Raw genomic sequence first — 22,528 nt, forward strand, 5'->3', positions numbered from 1 at the left:
CCGGCAGGCGGCTATTTTTCTGTAGTGGTAAAACTGGCCTCAGGTGACAGGGACCGCTCAACTTGGAGAAAGAGAGAGGGATTGGTGCGTTACCGTAGGTATGTACTTATCAAATGAGGATAGATCTGAGGTATGAAATTTATCTGGGAGTTTTTGTTTGTTTGCTTGTTTCGTTTGGAACAAGCTCACTCGGCATTGCAGAACGAAGGGATGCTAGGAAAGGGCGGATCGACATTGTGCTATGTGGGTCTCCTGGGCCGCGGCCTGGCGGCAGGCCCGTCCAGGGAGGACCGATTGGCCACGTTCAGGGACAGTTCGCCGGCGTGTATTACTTTCTAACCAGTCCACTGGCCTCCCAAACGGTCACCCCGGAGAGGAATTTTAGATCGTGGCCTCCCAAACGGTCACCCAGGAGAGGAATTACAGGTCCCGGCATGGGCGTAGGAACGGCTGGAACATTGTGGGTGCATGGGTGCAGAAATCCAGCCATGGCCGGTGAGGGGGGGGGGGGCGACACCCGAGCGAAGGCTCGTAACGAGCTTTGAGGGTGTACCATGTCGAAAAGGTACCAACCGATAAGTGCATTTGGAAGCATTGATCCTCGCATGTGTAGGGGGGTCGGATTGTCATGGTTCTTCCGTGTTCTTCATGCTTGCATGTCAGCATACTCATTGCATATGGATATGTGCATGTGTGTGTGCCCGTCTATCTGTGCGCTCTATGTCCGTGCTTGTGTACGCTCGTCTTCCCGCGCGCTCTGCATACTGCTAGTCCGCATTTCGCTGCCGTCTGATCCCGCATGCCCGCGCGCATGACTTTGTCCTGACGGATGATTCGTTTGCAGGTGCATGCTACTCACTTGCTTCTTCTCGACAATACACTTGGCCATACAACATCCATCTGTTAACCCTGCAAAGAGGGGAGAGGCTTTAAGGGACGTCACAGGATGAACCCCCCCCCCCATGGTTGTTCGCAAATAACTCGCGCAAAAAGCGGCCGAGCGCGACGAAACTTTTAGTACCCTCGAGTTGATCAGTTCTACACCTACTCTAACAATTTCATGACCCTGACCCAAAAGACCTTTGACCTGTGACCTGATTCTCGAGACCATGTTCGGCCGTAATCGCGATTTGGCGTATGTATGTCAGCTCACATTATCCGCGCGTTTCCAGTCTTTTTGTGATTGTAGACGTCCAAACATGTGAAATGATGTTCTTCCCATGCATCACGGTGGGTGTAAAGATAACCTGAAGGTCAGGTCAGGTCATTGACCTTTGATGACCTCGGTTCACTTTTTCGAGTTTTACATGTTTCTACGGTAGTTTATAGGGCTGATTTCGAATTTAGCATCCATTTGAACGTTTACGAAGTAGTTTTAGTGCTTTCGTGACATTCTACGACGCCGTCAGTGGTAGTTGACACCTACTATGGATAGCCGGTAGGACGCCTAATGGTTGACCTGACCTGACCTGACCCGATCTGGCCTAAATGCATGAAGAAATCATCTGTGATCAAAACTAACATCAGATATTTGTGATCAGCACCCCGAAAAACCCGATAACAGCTTCACTTTACGCAGTTCTAGCAGGTCCCGATTTTCCCGACTTTTGGAATATTGACCTGACCTGGAAGGTCAACCAATGAAGCAGGACCTTAAAATTGGGTATCATCCGCTTCCTCTCGTCACGGGCAACACCCTCGTTTTTTTTTCCGCGAAGCTCTAGCTCGATCAGGGGCCGAACGGCAGGGGGTCCGACCGACCCCCTCCCCCTCCCCCTACACATTAGAAGCTGGAAAACGCTGCACACATTCGAGGGCTAATATTGTCAATATTGACTACCGCAAAAAGTAAAAGCGGTCAACTTAGCCATTTTCGAAGATGTCGGGCTAAAATTTTTGACAGTGGGTCATCGGTTCGGTATGTGTTCAACCACATGCTCCATTTCCCTTTTTCAGCACAAATGTAAGTTTTGAAGACCATCACTGATCACAGTAGCAAATGCTTCGAAAGATGGATAGTAGGCAACATATCCTGAATTTGCCGTGCTGCATGGGAAGTAGTGTTGATGAAAAAGGGGTTTTTGGTTTGAGACTTCAGATTATTGTGGGAGCAGAATACATTGTCTGCACCCACTGGATAAATATTGTGGGTGCAGCTGCACCCTTGCACCCATGGTTCCTACGCTTATGGGTCCCGGGCTCCCAAATAGTCACCCCGGAGAGGAATTACAGGTCCCGGGATCCCAAATAGTCACCCCGGAGAGGAATTGCAGGTCCCAGGCCTCCCAAATAGTCACCCCGGTAAGTAATTACAGGTCCCGGGCCTCCCAAATAGTCACCCCGGAGAGTAATTACAGGTCCCGGGCCTCCCAAATAGTCACCCCGTTTGTCAGGTGCAATGTGACCGCCAGCCCGGAGAACAAGTGTAGGATGCAAGAATGGGGCCCTGTTTCACGGCCGCTGCCAGGACACGTGACGATTTGGGTTTCCAATGGCGCTGCCGGCTACATACAGCGTGCTGGCAGCGTCGGTGAAACACCGCCCGGACCGCGGCTTGGGAGCCGCAGCCCCAGAGGTGGAGATCTCGGGGGGGGGGGGGGGGTCGGGACTCGGGGGGGGGGGGTCAGGACCCCCTGAAAACGAATTACTGCCATGTAAGTCAATGGTACTGCATCCAGCCCGCCTCCATCTGCCCGGCCTGGACACCCCCCCCCCCTGAAATTTTGACAGATCTCCACCCCTGCGCAGCCCCATGCAGCCCGCAACTGGCAACAGACGGCTGAGGTAAAGTCAAGGTCACCTCTAGGGACGGTGGTGTTTCATCGGTGATAGCAGCACGCTGCTAATTACACGTGTCACATTGGGTTTCCATGGGGACGTCAACAAGCTTTTTTTGTTTTGTTGGGTTAAGCCCTTTCGGTCCAATGAGACCATTTCAGAGCCGGGAGGATGATAGGATATACCCAGTAAACATGCCGACGTCGGCCCGACGTCGGCCGACATCGGGGTGACGTCGGCAACTCGGCATCGGCATGCCGACGTCGGCCCGACGTCGGTCCAACCTCGGCACGACGTCGGCTGGATGTCGGATATGCCCGCATGTTCCGACGTCCAGCCGAGGTCCAGCCGACGTCGGGCCGACGTCGGACCGAGATCAATTGCTGAGGTCCAGCCGACGTCGGGGCGACGTCGGACCGACATCGGCCGCTGTTTTGACCGTTAAAATAATATAAAATACATGTTTCATGTTTCATAAAGAGCTTCTGTATTCAAAATATCTTCAGGAAACTCAAATCTTCCTCCACGCCGCAACCCCCTGATCCGGACTGGACGGGAAACTTAATCCCACTTCCCAGCTAACAGGAAACGTTACTACCACGTTGTCACAACGTCGTGTTTCGGTAAGTTGCGAAATTACGTTTTAATTACGTTGTAGCAACGTTCTGAACGTTGTGAAGCCATGGTTTGGTCCGAAAGTCGTGGTAAAACGTCGTGACAACGTGGTATTGGTACGTTGCAGCAACCGCGCACTTGCAGCATTATTTCTTGATAATGCATGGTGACTGTTTCGGTTTCACTTAAACTCACTCACCACGCGTTCGTAAGTTATATTACACTGATAATGCAAGCCAAACAAAGCATGACGCAGCGTGCGTCCGTCCGTGACCGCGTCCCGCGTCCAACTCCCCGCGGCCGCGCCGGCCACCGCGGCCGGTGACCCGAGTCCTCGGGCGGTCACGTGACTGGCCCGCCGGGACGCCGGGACCAGGCAGGGCGAACCGAGCCGCACAGTGGAGCGGGACCAAATAACATCACAACATCTCCCCTTCCCCCGAGCCGTGCGAACGATTCATATTTCTTCAATCAGCCTCACAGGCCGACGCCGGGTGCGGGTGGACCTTCGCAAGGTACCACCGTTCTCCGGAGCCGGTACGACGGCAGGGCCACCGGACGTCGGCGCCGCTGAAGGGAGCTCTTGCGTTAGTTCCTCCGGCATGGCGTGTCCGTAGCGTCGCCGTAGGTGCCGGCGGTTCCGCGTCAGCACCCGTCCGTTGCTCAGACGAACGAAGTACCTCCGATGGGGGCCAACGTCACAGATGATGCCGTGCCGGTCCCAGCGTTTGGTCCGATCATCTTGAACGGCGACTTGGTTTCCGACAGTCAGGGGTGTCAGATCCCTCGCCTGCCTGTTGTAGAGGTCATCAGCGCGTTGCTGTTGCTCAGACAGCTTTGCCTCGGCTCGTTCAGCGGTGAGTTGCCACTCCGGAGCGAAGCTGCGTCTGTGAGCGGGGAGCACGTCTCGGACCGGCCGACCGAAGACGATCTGGGCGGGCGAGCGGCCTCCCGGTCCGGGCGTGTTCCGATGCTGGAGCACGCCTCTGGTCCATCTCTCCTCGTCGATGCAGCACCTGGAATCATCCCAGCAGCACCGAATCAATTTTTTGGCTGACTTCACTGCCGCCTCAGCCCTCCCATTCGACTGGGGGTAGTGGGGGGAAGACATGCGGTGTTTGATGCCCCATTGTTGAAGGAATACCCGGAATGCACCCGAAGTGAATTGGGGGCCTCCATCAGACATTATCGCTTCTGGCACGCCAACTTGACAGAAGATTTCGCGCATCGCGGACGTCAACTTCTGAGCATGAGCACTGATCCCTAGCGGCTTGATAAAACGCCATCCAGAGAAGCCGTCAACAGCGATAAGGTACTTACGGCCGGCGTGCTCGGCGATATCTAGATCGAGGCACTGAAACGGTCTCTCTGCGGGCTGGTGGTGGACGATGGTCTCCCGTTGATGAGACGGAAGCTCCCGCTGGCATCGCTCGCAGCCCCGCGTCACGTTCTCGATGTCGGCGTCCATCCCAGGCCAGTAGACGGTAAGGCGGGCCCTGCTCTTCGTCCGCTCCTTACCGAGATGACCGTCATGGAGCGCTGTCAACACCGTCCTTCTTAGCGCCTGTGGGATGACAAGACGACATCCACATACAACCAGACCCTCATCGATGGTCAGCCGGTCATGTACGGGCCAGTACTTACGTATGGGCTCCGGCAAATCGTGTTTGGCCGATGGGAACCCTTCTGCAACGGTGCGTGTCAGAAGCTGGTACTCAGGGTCGTACTGAGCGGCGCGACGTACCTCATCTAGTCGGACGTCGGTGTCCGTGGCGTCGAGCTCGGCGTTGATGACGGTACACACCTGTGCTACTGATCCATCTTCGCCAACTTCGTCTCCTGGCACAGGATCTTGTACAGGCGCTCGCGAGAGGGCATCCGGAGCTCCGTGCTCGTTTCCTGCTCTCCAACTTGCTGTGAAGGGACCTGCCTCTCCTATCTTCATCCGGAGTCGCTGGAGGCGAGGATTTTCTATCTCGTCCAGCGTCTTGCTGTTCAAGATCGGCACAAGTGGCCGGTGATCGGTCAGTATCTGGAACAGCGGCAATCCACACAGAAACAAGTGACACTTGCGAGTAGCCCACGCCACGCTTAAGGCTTCCAACTCTATCACAGCATACCGGGACTCCGCGTCGCTCAATAAGCGCGATCCGGCCTGGATCACGCGCCACGTGCCGTCCCGCTGGCGCTGGCGCAGGACAAACCCAATCCCGCGCACTCGGCTGGCGTCGGTCTCCAGGCGGGTTGGCAGCTTCGGGTCGTAGAAGGCCAGCGTCGGGACGGAAGAGAGGGCAGCTTTGGTGCACTCAAATGCTGCCTGGTGAATCTCATCCCACACAAACTCTCTTTTCGAGCTCAGGAGTGGTCGGAGCGGAGTAAGATGCTCCGAAACGTTCTCCACAAAGTACGCCAGCTGGTTGACGAGCCCGAAGAAGCTCCGGACCTCGGTCAGGTTGCCGGGCGTCGGGAAGTCGGAGAGAGCCCTGACGAGCTCAGGATCTGGTCGATAGCCATCCCCTGACACGATGAACCCAGCGAACTTGACTGTCTGCTGTGCCAGCTGGAGTTTACTGGCGTTCAGGGAGATGCCTTTCTCCTGGCAGCGGGCCAGGAACTTCCGCACATGCTGGATGTGCTCCTCTCTGGTGCGGCTGAAAATGATGACGTCGTCTACGACTTTCCTAAACCCTGTCATCCCTTCAAATGCCTCATCCATCCTGCGATTGTAGTGTTCGGCGATCGAGGTTATCCCGTAGGGGGCCCGTAGGAACGCGAACCTGCCGAAGGGCGTGATGAATGTTGTCAAGGGCTGGCTCTCTTTGGCCAGTGGGCACTGGTGGTAACCCTTAAGTGCGTCAAATACGGTGAACCAGCGGGCCTCTGAAGCATGAATCGACGCGACCTCTTCGATTGGAGTGGGTGACTGGTACAGCTCACGACGCACGTACTTATTGAGTTGGGACAGGTCGACGCACAAGCGCACGCCCGCGCCACCTTTCTTAGGGGCGACCACGATTGGAGCGCACCACTCAGTTGGGGCAGTGACCCGGCGGATAACCCCCTCACTCTCCAGCCTTTCCAGCTCGGCCTTAAGGGGCTCTCTGAGTGACAGTGGGATCCGCCGGGGGGGCTGTGACGCAGAAGGGACGTGCATCCTGTTGGAGGTGAATGGTGAATTCCTCACCTGGCATGGTGCGAATATGGCCATCAAACACTTTTTCGAACTCATGAGTTAGCTGAGACAGATCGCTGTACTCACTTGGTTTCGGATGATGGTCCTGTCCCGGCGGATCCGGGTCGTTCTGACGCACCGATGCAGTCTGCGGTCGCGTTGCATCCCTCGGAGGCGGACCAGTCTCGGTACCGATCCGATTGATGTCGTCAGCCGGGGGCGACGGAGGAGGACCGAGCTCGGTTCCTCTTCGAGTCGCATCTTCGGCCGGACGTGGCCCACTCATCGCCGAGATTTGGCAGGGGTAGTCGGCCGGTACCAGTCTCAGGTGCCTCGTTGCACTCCAGGACATGAGAAGTCCGCTGACTCCTGGAAGGATGTGCACCTCCTCCTCGGCAGAGGCGTCATCGAGCGTGATGACGGCGTGAAGTACACCCACCGACCTGAGGGTGGTGCCGTTCGCTGCCTGGGGGTGAAGAGACGGTTGACTGATGTCATTTGCCTGCAGTCCGAGCTGTTGCAGGAGGTCTTCACCGCCGACAGACACGTCCGCGCCGGTGTCTGGCAGGGCGTTCACCTTCGCCGAGCGCCGTCCGACTGTTATGTCGACCAGGATACGAGGCGCTCCAGTGGCTGCAGTGGAGGCGATGATAGCTGATGTGGTTGGCCATGGGGGTTCAGCCTGGCCATGTTGACCGGGAGCTGTCTCCATCGGGCGGGAGCGGCAGACTGCGGCAAAATGGCCGATTTTACCGCAGTTACGGCATTCACGCCCACGGGCTGGGCAGTCGTTTGCTCGGCGATGGAGGTAGCCGCAGTTGCGGCACACGCTGTCGGCGTTCGCTGACGGTGCTGGACGCTGCGGTGGGAAGGCCCAGGGTATATTGAGTGAAGGGTAGGACGAACTTTGGTAGGAATTTCTAGTATAACTACTAGAAAACCTACTATATGTGGTCGGGACTAGCAAAAAGTTAGTTCAAGCTAAAATATGGTAGCGCTTATGGTTGGCAGTCGTGACGCGCACGTGACATTCATTTCTTGAATTTCTTAAATAACAGGCTTTAGTGGCCGATTAGTGGGCAAATACATTCAATTAGCTATAAATAATTGATTATGCAAGCATTCAAGAATCTACATCATTCAATTCTAGCCGAAATCACACTGCGCTCCCAGGATTCGAACTCACGACCCTTGGATCCGTAGCCCGATACGCTACCGACTGCGCTACCGAGGACCGCGCGCCGACAATCGGAGAGGAGGATCGCGGGTGCTGGCGTGCAGAGAAATCTTTACCCTGTACGCCGTAGAAGATCGGCTGGGTTTCGTGAAAAATGGTAGAGGAATTGTCGAAAGAAAATTCTTCGATCCATCATTTGAGACAAAGAACCATTGATTCCTTCAAAGGTTGACCGAGATATCGCTCGCCGAAAACAGGCCATTTAACATGTAAACCCTATGAGCTGGTAGGAAATGTACGCCGTGGAGCAGCAGTGCTACCAACTAACTTTGGCGGGGGCCGGGAAGGCCGTCCGATGTCCCTGAGCTTCAGGGCGAGGTGGCTGCGCTCCCCGGGCGCTCTGCGGTCCACACACTCGGCAAGTGGCTGACGGCTGTGGTTCTCGGCCGTCGTCCTCGTGGCTGGGGTCGCCGATGCGGGCGACGACGTCTGGTCGTCGAATCTCGGTGGCGTCCCGGTGCGCCGCCTCCTGGGACCTGCAGAGAGATATTGCGGCCGACAGAGACAGGTTTGGGATGGCACAGAGCTTTTGCACAGTCTCTGCGGACCTCAGTCCAATAGCAATACGGTCCCTGATAAGTGACTCGTTACATGAAGAGCAAAAGTTGCAAGAACGAGACAAGTCACGGAGACACGTGAGGAAGTCATCAAAGGTCTCTCCATCACCCTGAACCCTGCTATTGAACCTCTTCCTTTCCAGGACCTCATTCACCTGGCCAATGGCGTAGACCTCCAGTTGACGGAGCACAGCGTGCACGTCCTGCCGTTCGTCCTCTTCTAGCGGCAGATTACGGACGACTCGGTTCGTGTCGTCGGTGAGGCAGGCGCGAAGAGCGGCCATCTGTGCCCTGGGCTCCATCGCTCCGATGCCGGCGAGAAGATAGAAGTCCTTCCATCTTTCCTTCCAGGTCCGGAACGCGTCACCTCGCTCGGTGGACAGGTCGAGTCGGTCGGGCTGTGCCGCCCTTCTCAGCCAGGCAGTGCCTGCTGCTGAGATTTGAAGTGCACCGCCCGCCGGTGCCAAAGTGTCGTTCGGCATCTTGACTCAGTTACGTTAAATTATTAAAAAGAATTATACGGCTACCGACCGCGCCATGTTTCGGTTTCACTTAAACTCACTCACCACGCGTTCGTAAGTTATATTACACTGATAATGCAAGCCAAACAAAGCATGACGCAGCGTGCGTCCGTCCGTGACCGCGTCCCGCGTCCAACTCCCCGCGGCCGCGCCGGCCACCGCGGCCGGTGACCCGAGTCCTCGGGCGGTCACGTGACTGGCCCGCCGGGACGCCGGGACCAGGCAGGGCGAACCGAGCCGCACAGTGGAGCGGGACCAAATAACATCACAACAGTGACATATATGGCCATATAATGCATTTCCTTTGACTTTCAATGCGTATATTCAGTTTTCATCGTTAAATTTGACATATTTTAACACTTGGACTGTTCACGTTGTCAGCTGGTGGTCGCCAACACGTTGTTAAAACGGTTTTTCACAACCTTGACATTATAGGTACTGAATAATTAGCGGTTTACAACTTACAAGTAAATTCTGATACCTTTCTCTCTCTATCTCTCTCTAATAGATATATAACATGCGTAAATTATATAACATATATTTAACATATGTTATATTTAACATGTGTAACATGTTATAGGTATATAACATGTTACATGTTATATATAATATATGATATTATATATAACATGTAATATGTATTACATGTTATATGTGTAACATGTAATATATAACACTAGGTCACCCTCCCGCGCCTACCGGCGCTAATCGTCGTATATAGAAAACCCTGCCCGTCCTAGGTCACCCTACCGCTCCTACCGGCTTTAATCGTCGTTTGAACATCTATATAGAAATCCCTGCCCGTCCCGTCCATAATGCCCGCTTCTCTCTCTCTGTCTCTCTGTCTCTCTGTCTCTCTGTCTCTCTGTCTCTCTGTCTCTCTGTCTCTCTGTCTCTCTGTGTCTCTGTGTCTCTGTGTCTCTGTGTCTCTGTGTCTCTGTGTCTCTGTGTCTCTGTCTCTCTCTCTCTCTCTCTCTCTCTCTCTCTCTCTCTCTCTCTCTCTCTCTCTCTCTCTCTCTCTCTCTCTCTCTCTCTCTCTCTCTCTCTCTCTCTCTCTGACTTTGTCGATCACTGATCCAATCGTATGCTTACTTACCCCTCCCCATCCGTCTCTCTCCCTCCTCTCCCCGTCTCCTTCATCGCACTTCTTCGCTCCCCTCCCTCCCTCCCTCCCTCCCTCCCTCGATTTCCTCCCCTTCCCTCCACTCCCTCCCTTCCCCTCCTCTCCCCTCCACTCCAATCCCCTCTTGGTACTGAAAAAAAAAGTACTGGCTAGTGGCTTCTTCCCCGCCCGCGCCGCAGATGCATATACGTTTTTATGTCCCAGTTCAAGACGCTATACGTATGTATATTGGTACGCTCGTAATAGGTGACCCTCCCGCGCCTACCGGCGCTAATCGTCGTTTGAACTATTTATATACACTGTGGTTTGAACATATATAAATCCCTGCCCGTCCTAGGTCACCCCCCCCCGCGCCTACCGGCGCTAATATTCGTTTGAACATCTATATAGAAATCCCTGCCCGTCCTAGGTCACCCTCCCGCGCCTACCGGCGCTAATCGTCGTTTGAACATCTATATAGAAATCCCTGCCCGTCCCGTCCATAATCCCGTCCATAATGCCCGCTTTTTCTCTCTCTCTCTCTCACTCTCTCTCTCTCTCTCTCTCTCTCTCTCTCTCTCTCTATCTCTCTTTTCCTTTCCCTTTCTCACTCCCTCCCTGCGCCTCCATCCCTCTTCCCTCCCTCCTCTCCGCTCTCTGACTTTGTCGATCACTGATCCAATCGTATGCTTACTTACCCCTCCCCATCCGTCTCTCTCCCTCCTCTCCCCGTCTCCTTCATCGCACTTCTTCGCTCCCCCTCCCTCCCTCCCTCGATTTCCTCCCCTTCCCTCCACTCCCTCCCTTCCCCTCCTCTCCCCTCCACTCCAATCCCCTCTTGGTACTGAAAAAAGTACTGGCTAGTGGCTTCTTCCCCGCCCGCGCCGCAGATACATACAAGTTTTTATGTCCCAGCTCAAGACGCTATACGTATATTGGTACGCTCGTAATACTAAACATGATCGCTATTTTTTTTCAGTATTTTGTGGAATTCTGTGACTAACCTATCCCAAATCTGAGTGACTCGCCCCGACCCTCCCCCGCCTTCCTCCCTCTGCACCCCCCCCCCTGGACCCACCACTCACGATCGGTAATGTTTTCAGTGCTAAAGATATAATTATGCCTGCTCTGTTTCCGTCTCCGTCTTCCCTTTCTGCCTTTGTCTCTACTCTCTGTATCTGTCTCGTCTCGGATTCCATCCCCATCTCCGTCCCAGTTCCCGTCCCTGCTCCAATTCCCGCTCCCGCTCCCGCTCTCTTTCTCCGTCCCCGTCTTCATCCCCCTCCCGCTGACCGCTTCATCTCCGTCTCCGCCTCTGTCTCTGTCTCTGTATCTGTCTGGTCTCCGATTCCGTCGCCGTCTCCGTCCCCGTTCCCGCGCTCCCGCTCCCGCTCTCTTTGTCTCCGTCTCCGTCCCTGCTCCTCCACTACTGGCCGCTACATCTCCGTCTCCGTCTTCGTCTCCGTCCTGTCCCCGTGTGCCCTTCACCGTCCCCACTAAACATAATCGATAATCTTGTCAGTATTTTGTGGAATTCTGTAACCAACCTATCCCAAATCTAGGTACCTCGCCTCCCCCCCCCCGCCCGCCACTCAGGATCGGTAATGTAGTTATTCGTAGCGGCCGAGTGCTGCAACAAAGCTGTAAGCGCATTTTAAAAACGTCTTTCGGCTCCATCCTCTGTACTTGTTCTCTCTCCGACTCAATCATTTGCTCACTTGCCCTTCCTTCTCTCCCTCCATCATTTCTTTACCCCCTTCCCATGGCTGTATCATGCCGCATTCCCGCTGTCCGGCAGCGGCCGCTCTGACGGCACCGCAGTTACCGCACCAACCCCTCCGCCCGCTCGCCCCACACTGCGCCGCGGCCGGCCCGTGACTGCGGCCGGTCGGTCACGTGAGGACCGCAGCGACCTCTACGGGGTCGCGACCCTAGCGGCCGGGTACTGCAACTAAAGATGGAAGTACGTTTTAAAAACACCCCGAGCTGGAATCGAACCAGCGACCCATACCCCAGAAATCCACCACTCTACCAGCTGAGCCATCAAGGACGCAAGAGTTCACGCTTTGAATAAGCCATGGTACTCTGCACGGCTTGATGACATGGTCTGGTGCGTATTGCGGTGTTTTACGGCGAAGTGGTTGGGAGCAAATTTGGTTTTAAATGAAGGTTATACGCCATGTTTCTTGACCAAATTTTCAGAACAAGAGGGCAAAAGCAAGACAGTAGGCTGGAATTGGTTGTCCAGCGGCGACATGCACGTTTTATGATTGGCGATCGCCGGTCGTGTGAGCTGACGTCACGCAGACAGTCAGCGCCATCTCTGGAGCGTCTGGCGACATAGTCGAGGGGCCGAGTTTGGCTATTTGGGGGGTGCAAATGCGATTAAAAATGTGCCGCGCACATAGCCACGATCGAGAGCTGTCGATTGGTGGTTGAATCGTGTCTGTAGGTGGTGTGGTTTGGGCGGTTATCCCAAAAAACTGAAACGCTTCACGTATTATTTATTGTCGATGTTATATATAACATGTGTATAGTATATAACATGTGTAACATGTGTAAATGTTATGTAAATATAACATGTGTAAATTGCAAAGCGTCATTGGCATGTTTTGCAACATCACAGGCGGAGCTAGAGGCTTGCAACTATCCCTATGTAAACGCGACTGTTATCCGCGGCTGCCAGCAAGCCACGCGGGCCGCCACTCAGGCGAACGGTGGCTCGCGCCCTGACCTCGCCTGAGGGGCCGTGACGTCAGTGTCACCGGCCGGCGTTCAGAGCCAGCCGGCCGAGCCGCAGTCTACGCGGCGCGAGCGAGCAGTGAGGGCCGGCGGCAGGAGCGGCTGAGATAGCTGGAACTTGGAAGATGAAAGATAGCGCCAGTTGTCTGCGTTTGATGCGATTGTTGCTTTGACTGGTAAGTCAAAGTACCATTTACGAGTAGCATTTGCAAGATTGTGCCTTGTAATATCGTGCGGTCTAGGCTATAGTTCATTGTAGCTCTAGCCTCTAAGGTGTTGACATGTTTGATCTAGCCTGTCGCACTGTTGCGGAAAGTGGTGCAGGTATTTTTGTGATTTTTTTCAGGAATTGAATGTCTGATTTTCCCTCATGTCTTCCCGTAGACGTCCTGCAACTCGTCAGCGCGCCTTGTGGCAGGCCTACTGTCGGCAATGCAGTAGCGAAGTGGCTGTCTGGAAGCTGCGACCGGAACGGGGGGTGCGCAGACCGTCTAGTCAAGCACTGCCAGCTGCCTAGGGACATCGAGGCCGCAAATGAGCCGGTGCCTAACGGTCCGCCGAGTGATCCTCATCCTCCCAGCGAGGGTTAGTGAAGAAGTGAACTTCCACCAGTTCTGGCCTGCTAGCGGCTAGCGCCAGAGCCGGTAGAACCCAATTCCGTCCCACGCCCCCATGGGGGCGCCCCTGGGCCCCATGCCCCATCACCGATGCCGCCGCCGTCGTTTTTTTTTTTTTTTTTGTAAATTGACCTGTGTGATGTATTGAAATATACACTTCTTACATGCCTTTTTTTACAAGTCTAGAGAACGGGAAGAGAGCGTCGGAAACACATTCTGAGTATGTTGCGAACACGTCGAGAGGGCGTTGCGAAAATGTTTAGGACGTTTACTCGGGGTCGCAGGGACGGCAATACGAAGTAGCGACAGCGTGGTGCGCACGTGATAAAAACGTCGCAGAGACGTTGCCAAAGCGTTCTATACTCCTTGTAGTCACGTTGCGGAAACGTGGTGACAACGTTCCAGAAACACTGTTGGTACGTTACAGAAAACATTTCATAACGTTGGCGGGACGTTGTAAGAACAGTTTTGGGACGTCACGGCCACGTTACAGAAACGTTGTGATGACATTCAAATGCATGGTCGGATGACGTTGTCACGCCGTTGTCTGGAGTCTACAAAATTACGTTGTCACAACGATAAATCGGGACGTTGCACAGTGGGGATTTTTCCGATCTAGCGCCTATTAATTCAAAAAATATTTTTTGGATTTTTGTTTATTTTTTGTGTCAGTAGGGCTAAGAAATGTCTGAATTTTTCATATATGGCATTGTTTTATCTGTATGTCCACAGCAAAACTAGGAAAAATGCGCCCAAAGTTCACACTCATGCGTGATTACTCAATGGGCTCAGCAAGGCCCGAAAGTATAGCTCAATTTCATTGTCCTGTCCTGTTGGTTTTAATCTTGCGAGGTCTTAAAGTTGCATATCGTCTGAAAGGCACTTTTATTAGGAATGGAATGGCAAACAGAAAGTATGCCACAACCTTACTAAGGTCACAAAAATGCCCTTTACAAAAAACCCTTACAGACACCATATTTAAGGAATGGTATTCTAAATAAATGTAGGAAATCAACAATGTTCTCCACACTTTTCCACTCCGAAATATATCCCATCGAATTCGCCACTTTCTTCTGCACAAGACAATGCCTAGTTTGGCTGCCGAAACTTGCCTGAACACGGAATATTCACATTAGAGTATCTTAACACCCCACTCGAGGAGCGCTAGGGCAAACAGCACGATATAGGTATGTTCCGGACATAGGCGAATAATTTTACTTCGTGATTTATATGATGCATATTTTCTGAGACACATTCATTAGGAATAGGATGACAAGCGTAAATTATACATACCGTAACCTTATTAACCATCGCACTTGTGGGGAGGGGGAGGGGGAAGGGGTCGGATAAAACCCCATGGTTTTCCGCAAATTACTCGCGCAAAAAGCGGCCGATCGCGCCGAAACTTTCGGTACCCTCGAGATCATCAATTTTACATCTAACCTAAAAATTTCATGACTCTGACCCAACTGACCTTTGACCTGTGGCATATTTCTCGAGACCATGTTTGGCCGGAATCGCGATTCGGCGTATGCCAGCTCACATTATCCGCGGTTTCCAGTCTTTTTGTGGTTTTAAACGTTCAAATATGTGAAATGATGTTGGTGCCATGCATAATGTTGGGAGTCAAGGTCACGTGAAGGTCAAGTCAAGGTCATTGACCTTTTGATGACCTTGGTTCACTTTTTCGAGTTTTACTTGTTTCTAGGGTAGTTTTTGGTGCTGATTTCGATTTTAGCAGCCATTTGAATATTTACGAAGTAGTTCTAGTGCCTTCGTTCCATGTTACGAAGCTATCAGTAGTAGGTGACACTTCTATGGATGGCCGGCAGGACGCCTACTAATTGATCTAACGTGACCTGACCCGACCTGGCCTAAATGCATAAAGACATCGTCTGTGATCAAAACTAACATGAAATTCGTGATCAGCACCCCAAAATACCCCGTAACACCCTAACTTTGCGAAGTTTCAAGAGGTCTCGATTTCCCAACTTTAGTTGGGTCATTAAACTGACTTGGAAAGTCAGCTTATGACCTTGGACTTTGAAATTAGATATATTCGGCCTAATTTCGTCATAGGCAGCACGCTTGACTTTTCCGCGAAGCTCTAGCTTGATCAGGGGCCAAACGGCTGAGCGGGGGGTCCAATTGAACCCCCTATACTATGTTGATTATACACATTTACAGGTAAAATTCTCACCAGGACACACCAGCCAACATCTGTGCACAATCTCGCTACAATTCTACCTATGGTTTGCCCTCTACGAATAAATAGGTGCTAGATCGGAAAAATCCCCACTGTGCGTTGTGGTAACCATTTGACAACGTTTAAACGACGTTGAAACAACGGCAAATTGTTAGCTGGGTTAGGATTGCCCGTAAGCCGAGCTCGCCCGTAGCCGGGTGCGGTGAGTGCTTGGGGGCTGCTCGGCCTATCCTTTGGTCAGGCTCAGCCCCGGCAACTCACCAGGGCCGGGCCCAGTTCATATAGAAAGGCCAGTCGGCAAGTGTCACTTTGCCAAAGTGCCACTTATCAAAGGGACACTTTGGGAAACGTTGGTGCAGGTGTGTAAGAGTGGCTATATGAATCCATTGTGGGGTCGCCCTTTCCAATAAGTGTCACGTAACAGCAATGGGACCAGGGACTCTATATGAACTGGACCCAGGGTGCTCGCCAAGAAGACCAATGTCTCCATCCTATGATCCTTCCGGCTCTGAAATGGTCTTGTCAGACCGAAAGGGCATAACCCAACAAAACAAACCAAACTCCTTAGCTGGCTGCGTGGTGTAGTCGTTAGCGCACTAACCTCGCGTTCAAATGACACGGGGTTCGAATCCCATCGCCGGCTGATGCTTTTGGCGTGTTGTCCCAGTAAACATGCCGACGTCGGCGACTGGGGGGCTCGAATCCCGCCACCGGTTGATATTTTTGGCGCGTTGTCCCAATAAACATGCCGACGTCGGCCCCGTCGGTCCAACGACAAACGATCTCGTCAACCTCGGCAAACGATCTCGGCCCGACGTCGGCTGGACTTCGGCTGGACGTCGGAACATGCGGGCATATCCGACGTCCAGCCGATGTCGGGCCGAGGTTGAACCCGCGACGTTGGGCCGACGTCGGCATGTTTACTGGGTAGGGGGAGACATTGGTCTGGGCAGGCACCCTAGTGAGTCGCCGGGGCTGAGCCCGTCCAGAGGACAGGCCACCCAGCCCCAAGGCACTCACTGCACCCGGCTACGGGGTGCGCTCCCTCGGGAGCAGCGGTGCCGCTCCAAGGGAGCAGCCCGCACAGAAGCGGATCCAGGAAAACTCCAAGGGGAGGGTCATGAATCGAAGTGGTGCCCCTACCTATACCCAAAATTAAAAACTCAACGGATTTCGTCCACTTCATTTTGGTGGTGCCCCCATTTTCAGTTTTTTATTTTTATTTTTTTATTTTTAGTCAGTATCTTACCTCTTAGCCACAACCACATTTACCAATTGTAAGCAAGTATATATGAATGTGTTATGCGTATATATGTTGTGGTCGCTGAGCAATGAGTACTTACCAGGAACGTTATCAGGTAAGCAAATCGTTGTCAGTCCGACGAACTTGACCCTGGCGTCTAAAGGGTCTGTCCTTGACACTTCAGGCTTGTCAGGGGCACCAAAGTCCTTCCAGGGACACCACAAACCTGTCAGGGGCACCTACGGCCTTGTAGGGGCGCCACAGGCCCGCCAGGGGCACCACAGGCCTGCCAGGAAGCAGGGGCACCACAGGTCTAGCAAGTATACACGACAGGCCTGTCAGGGGCACAACGGGCCTGTTGGGCCCATGAGCACCCCTAGGGGCAGGGGCACCACAGTCCTTCCAGGGGCACCGCAGGCCTGTGAGGGGCACCAGCGGCCTAGCAGGGGCACCAGTCAACACAGGCCTGCCAGGGGCACCACAGACCTGCCAGGGGCACCAGAGGCCTGCCAGGAGCACCACCGACCTCGCAGGGGTAACTTGGGCCTGTCAGGGCCCAGGGGCACCACGGGCCTGTCGAGAGGCACTTCAGGCTTTTCAGGGGCACCATAGTCCTCTCAGGGCGCAGGGGTAGCAGGGGCACCAGAGGCCTGCCAGGGGCACTACAGGCCTAGCAAGGGCACCACTGGTCTATCAGGGGCACCACGAGCCTGTCATAGCCAGGCATCTCAGGCTTGTCAAGGCCCAGCGGCACCACAGGTCTGTGAGGGGCACCAGCGACCTAGCAGGGGCACCAGTCAACACAGGTCTGCCAGGGGCGCCACAGACCTGCCAGGGGCACCACAGACCTGCCAGGGGCACCAGAGGTCTGCCAGGGGCACCACCGGCCTCGCAGGGGCACCTTGGGCCTGTCAGGGGCACGACGGGCCTGCCGAGGGGCACTTCAGACTTTTCAGGGGCACCAGTCCTCTCCGGGCGCAGGGGCACCAGAGGCCTGCCAGGGGCACCAGCGGCCTAGCAAGGGAACCAGAGGCCTGCCAGGGGCACCAGCGGCCTAGCAAGGGCACCAGAGGCCTGCCAGGGGCACCACAGGCCTAACAAGGGCACCACGGGCCTGTCAGGGGCACCTCAGGCTTGTCAGGGCCCAGGGGCACCACAGTCCTTCCAGGGGCATTACAAGCCTGTCAGGGGCACCAGAGGCCTAGCAAGGGCACCACAGGCCTGCCATGGACACCACAGGCCTGCCAGGGGCACCACCGGCCTTGCAGGGGCGCCTCAGGCCTGTCAGGGGCACCACGTGCCTGCCGGGGACACTTCAGGCTTGTCAGGGGCGTTACAGTCCTGTCAGGGCCCAGGGGCACCAGGCCCGTGATGTCCCTGCTAGGCCTGTGGTGCCCCTGTCAGGACTGTGATACCCCTGATAGGCCGGTGGTGCCCCTGGAAGGTCTTTGGGCCCCCGGGCCTCAAGGGGGGGGGCATGACCCATGTGACCCCCCCTTGGATCCGCCCCTGAGCCCGCATGAGATAAAGTTGCCTGTCCAGGCCGGAGGGGGGTTGTGGCGTGGAGGAGAAGGATTTCAGTATCCTGAGGATAGAAGCACGGAACGGTGTGCCAACAAGCCCAATGCAACACTACCACCACAAGTCAAAGTGTGATGTCAGCTCGCGTCGCGAAATGGAAATTGGAATAGCGGGCAGCGGCGTCCGGTGAAACACTGCCTAGGGCGACGGCGAATAGGCTGCTCCCGGGCCCCTAGCTCGGCGCAAATTTCCACCTGTTGGGAGAAGATAGAATCAAATATATCAATATATGAAATGTTTCTTTTCTCGGCACCTACGGATTATGTAAATCTGCTGCTCTCTAGCGGCGAAAAGTAGATACTCTGTTTCGGTACCTCTCGCTAGATGTCACTTTCTGACTCTTTTGACATTTGTGACGCTTTTAGGCGTTTGTGAAATAGCGTAGTATTTGCGTCGGGGCGGCTGTGTTTATGGTGTAAAATAATGGAAATGTGCAGTTTTTGAATGCATTTTTGCGACTCAGTGTATTGTTTCTGTGCGAACACATGAAAAGGTCTTGATTGGTACCCCACTAGTTACAGTAATTAGTCCTTTATCTGATATCTCGCTCAAAGGTACGTGTTTTGTTGATGGTGATACCCACTTCAATTTGATCTCAGTCTTGATTGTTTAGTTTCTTTTCTGTGTTATCTTTCAGTTCGAAGTTCAAATGTCCCCATGAGCCTGATTATTTGTTTATTCAATGGATGGCTGTTTTTTCCTTGATGGGAAAAGTAATGATTTCCCCAGGTCATTTCCTCTTTTTTGCACCCTTTAAAAACTGGTCAAATAGGCAAAATACCTAACATGACAAGAAAGGGCCCTAGCTCTGTTCGCGCCCCGTTTATTTATCAGCAGGCTGCGACCATGCTGCTGCTTCTTGGCTCCTCATTGGTCGAATTCAAGTGGTCTATTCGTTGAACCAATGAGAGGCCAAGCTGCGCCAGCAATAATTTCCTTATATGGGGAAAACCGACAGCACGCTGATATAAAAACAGCGACCGAACAGGGCCCCTGTTTAAATCAAGTGTCTGTGGCCGCTGTGGCTCTTATGGTAAAAAAGGTGGGGCTTAGCTAACGGGCCAATCAGGATGGCGGCAACAGCTGTCTGTCTTATACCTGATTTTGGCTTGATAGCTAAGCCCCGCCTGATTGCCCGCGGTAGCCGCCATGGCCGCAGACACTTCAACAGGACTGACACATCCTTCCAAGCTTGTTAAGCAACATCATTTATCAATTTTAATGATAATTTTACACAAAAGATATATATATGTAACACCTAACCCCACCAATTGATCCAAGTAAGGTGAGGTTACGTTAGGTAGGATAAGGTCAATTTAGATTAGGTGTTGTTATTTCTGCTTGTGGTAGACCTGCTTTTTATGAGTCAATGATTGTTTGAACCTCCAACCTTAGTAAATGGCATGGTCAGTGGTTTCTAATCATTTTTGGATATTTGCAGAGCAGACATCACACAAAGGTTTTGCAATCATAGGAGAGGCTCTTTACCCAAAGAAACCTAACCTAACCTTCAACCTAAAGCCCTACTTTTGTACCCTCTGAAAACTGGAGTAATTGACGAAATATAAACATGAAAGAAAAGAATACCCTCTTAGTTTGAGAAGTGACGCTACACATCAGGTGTTTGATGCGAACAGGGCCCAGGTGTTTGATGCCAGGGTCACAAGGCTACTCTTCCTACCTTACACCTTACACTATCGGGAATTTTGAAAGGCAACTCGCCTGTAGGTCTCGCTCTCGTCGAGCTCGTGACTGGTGGTCATCTCTAGTCGTGAGTAGGAGTCAGGTACATCAGATTGGCCCAATGCTTGTCAAGTCTGGATTTGAAGGCATTGAGGGATGGGGCCTGGACAACTGTTGCAGGGAGGGAGTTCCAGTCGTTGAGCGCTCGAATAGTGAATAGTTGTCTTCTGGCTCGTGACTTGGCATGTGGTTTGTACAGCTTCCAGGGATGGCCACGGTTGGACCTCATGGACGCAGGCTTGACAAACTTGTCCGATTCGATATCGATCTCGTTATGCAGCAGCTGGTACATTCCAATCATGTCACCACAGCGTCTTCGGTGGAGCAGTGAAGGAAGCTTCAGGCATTTCAGTCTCTCAGTATATGGTTTGCTCCTGATGCCGGACACTAATCGAGTAGCGCGCCGCTGGACTCGCTCCACAAGCTTGATGTCTGCACAAGCTCGTTCTGTCCCATTCTTCCTGAGCCCGGTGAAGGTCAGCAGTTGTGAGCATGGGAGCTCTGATTGATTGAGTGAAGTGTCAAGTTATTCAAATTGATTGAGTGAAGTGTTAAGCTATTCAAAGAAGAAAAGTAAAAAGGTTATAGAAATCATCCATCATGAGTTCAAAAGCACCTACCACTAGGGGGCGTTACGTGTCAACTAGCAGCCAGCAGCAAGTTGGTAAGGAAGGTGCCGATAAAAAAGAAGAAGAAAGCGCCAAAACATCCCGAGACAAAACTGGAGGGCATGGACCGCAGGATGTGTCCAGTGCGAGTGATTCTAGCCAGGAAAGTGATGAAGATGTTGATCTGGGTGGAGGAAAAGTGAGTGGTTGGTCACCAAGTGGGAAAAAGAAGAAAGAAAGGTATGTGTGCAAGGGGGGACCCAAGCAATGTGGGCTGAAAATCTTGGCTAAGGATGATAGTATTATGTGTGATGCTTGTAGGCAGTGGTACCATCCTAAGTGTCAGAAGCTATCCGACAAGGAATTTAGGGCTCTGTCCGAGTTCGACTTCCTATGGGTGTGTATGGAGTGTAGACCAAACATTATACCCATCGCTGAACTGAGAAAAGAGTTCCGTGAGGGCATGGAGAACATTGAGAACAAAATTACGCAGGCACTGAGCGACGCCAAGTTCAAAAAGGAGATAGAACAAAAACTCCAAGCACTAGAAAACAACGTAATGATGCGCGTGAAAGAACAACAGGAGCGGGTTGAAAAATCGATCAAGGAACAGGTTAATGTGGTGCAGAAACTGCCAGAATACACAGCAGAACTGAAAACGAGTGCCAAAAATCTGCAGAAGATAGTTGAAAACAAGGCAGAACAGGATGCTCGAGAAAGGAACATACTGCTGCACAACATAGAAGAAAGCCAGTCTGACAATCCAGAGCAAAGAAAACATCATGACACAGAAATATTTCAAAGATTAGTGACTTCACTGACAGGCAAACAGGATGTAGAAATAGTCAACATCTACAGACTAGGGAAAAAACCTGAGAACAATGAAAATGAAGGAATGAATGCACGGAAGCGGCTGATGCTGGTGAAAGTGAAAGACAGAGAAATTGTTAATGAGTTGATCAGGAAGAGAACAAAGTTGAGAGAAGTGGGCTTCCTGAATGTTTACCTGACCAGGGACCTCTCGCCTGAAGATCGTGAAACTCAAAAAAAGTTGAGGATGGAACTGGAGCAAAAAGGAAAAACAACCCACAAAATCTTTCGAGGCAAGGTCGTCCCTCGCTAGCGCGAAGCAGAACCAAGATAGAAGGTTTTTAAAATGTATGTACACAAATGCCAATAGTCTTAAAAACAAGTTGAGTGAGTTGAGACTGCGTATTGATGAACGCAAACCAGATGTAATAGGGATTACGGAAGTGTGGACAAAAGATGAAATTGTTCTACAAGGCTATCACCCTGCCTACAGATATGACAGAGAAGAAGATCAAAAAGGAGGAGGTGTCATGCTCTTTGTTAAAAGTGACCTGGAGGTGTCAGATTGCCCAGAGCTGAGCAGTCCCAATATAGAGTCTGTTTGGTGTTATGTCAAATTGTCATCCAAAGAAAAACTGTTAGTGGGTGTCTGCTACAGGCCACCAGCCAGTTCTGTTGAGTACAATGAAGGATTAAACCATTTATTGAAGCAAACTCCTTCAACACGAACCAAGCATATATTAGTAATGGGTGATTTTAACTACCCGCAGATTGATTGGGATACTGGCTCAGTTGATGGTTCTGAGGGATCAAGTCAAGAAAGATTTTTTGATGCTGTCAATGACTTGTTCTGGTTACAATGTGTCAACTTTCCCACCCGCTTCAAAGAAGGAAATGAACCGTCCTTGCTAGATCTAGTATTTGCAAATGAAGAAAATACCATTGAAAGCATTGTGGGATCTGACCCACTGGGTAAAAGTGATCACTGTGTTATCA

The 22,528-nt window shown here is 52.5% G+C and overlaps 1 protein-coding gene across 1 annotated transcript in view; it reads left to right on the forward strand.

Moving 5' to 3' along the window:
- Positions 1–18,739: 18,739 nt before the first annotated feature.
- The window catches only part of LOC122368033 (nascent polypeptide-associated complex subunit alpha, muscle-specific form-like), a gene marked incomplete at its 3' end in the record, with an annotated part of 31,225 nt that continues 27,436 nt past the window's right edge, over positions 18,740–22,528 (forward strand). Inside the window, exon 1 of the mRNA XM_043341625.1 lies at positions 18,740–18,925. The remainder of the gene's footprint in view (positions 18,926–22,528) is intronic.

Source organism: Amphibalanus amphitrite, unplaced genomic scaffold, assembly GCF_019059575.1.
Source record: "Amphibalanus amphitrite isolate SeventyFive unplaced genomic scaffold, NRLGWU_Aamphi_draft 000916F_arrow, whole genome shotgun sequence".
Classification (NCBI taxonomy): Eukaryota; Metazoa; Arthropoda; class Thecostraca; order Balanomorpha; family Balanidae; genus Amphibalanus; species Amphibalanus amphitrite.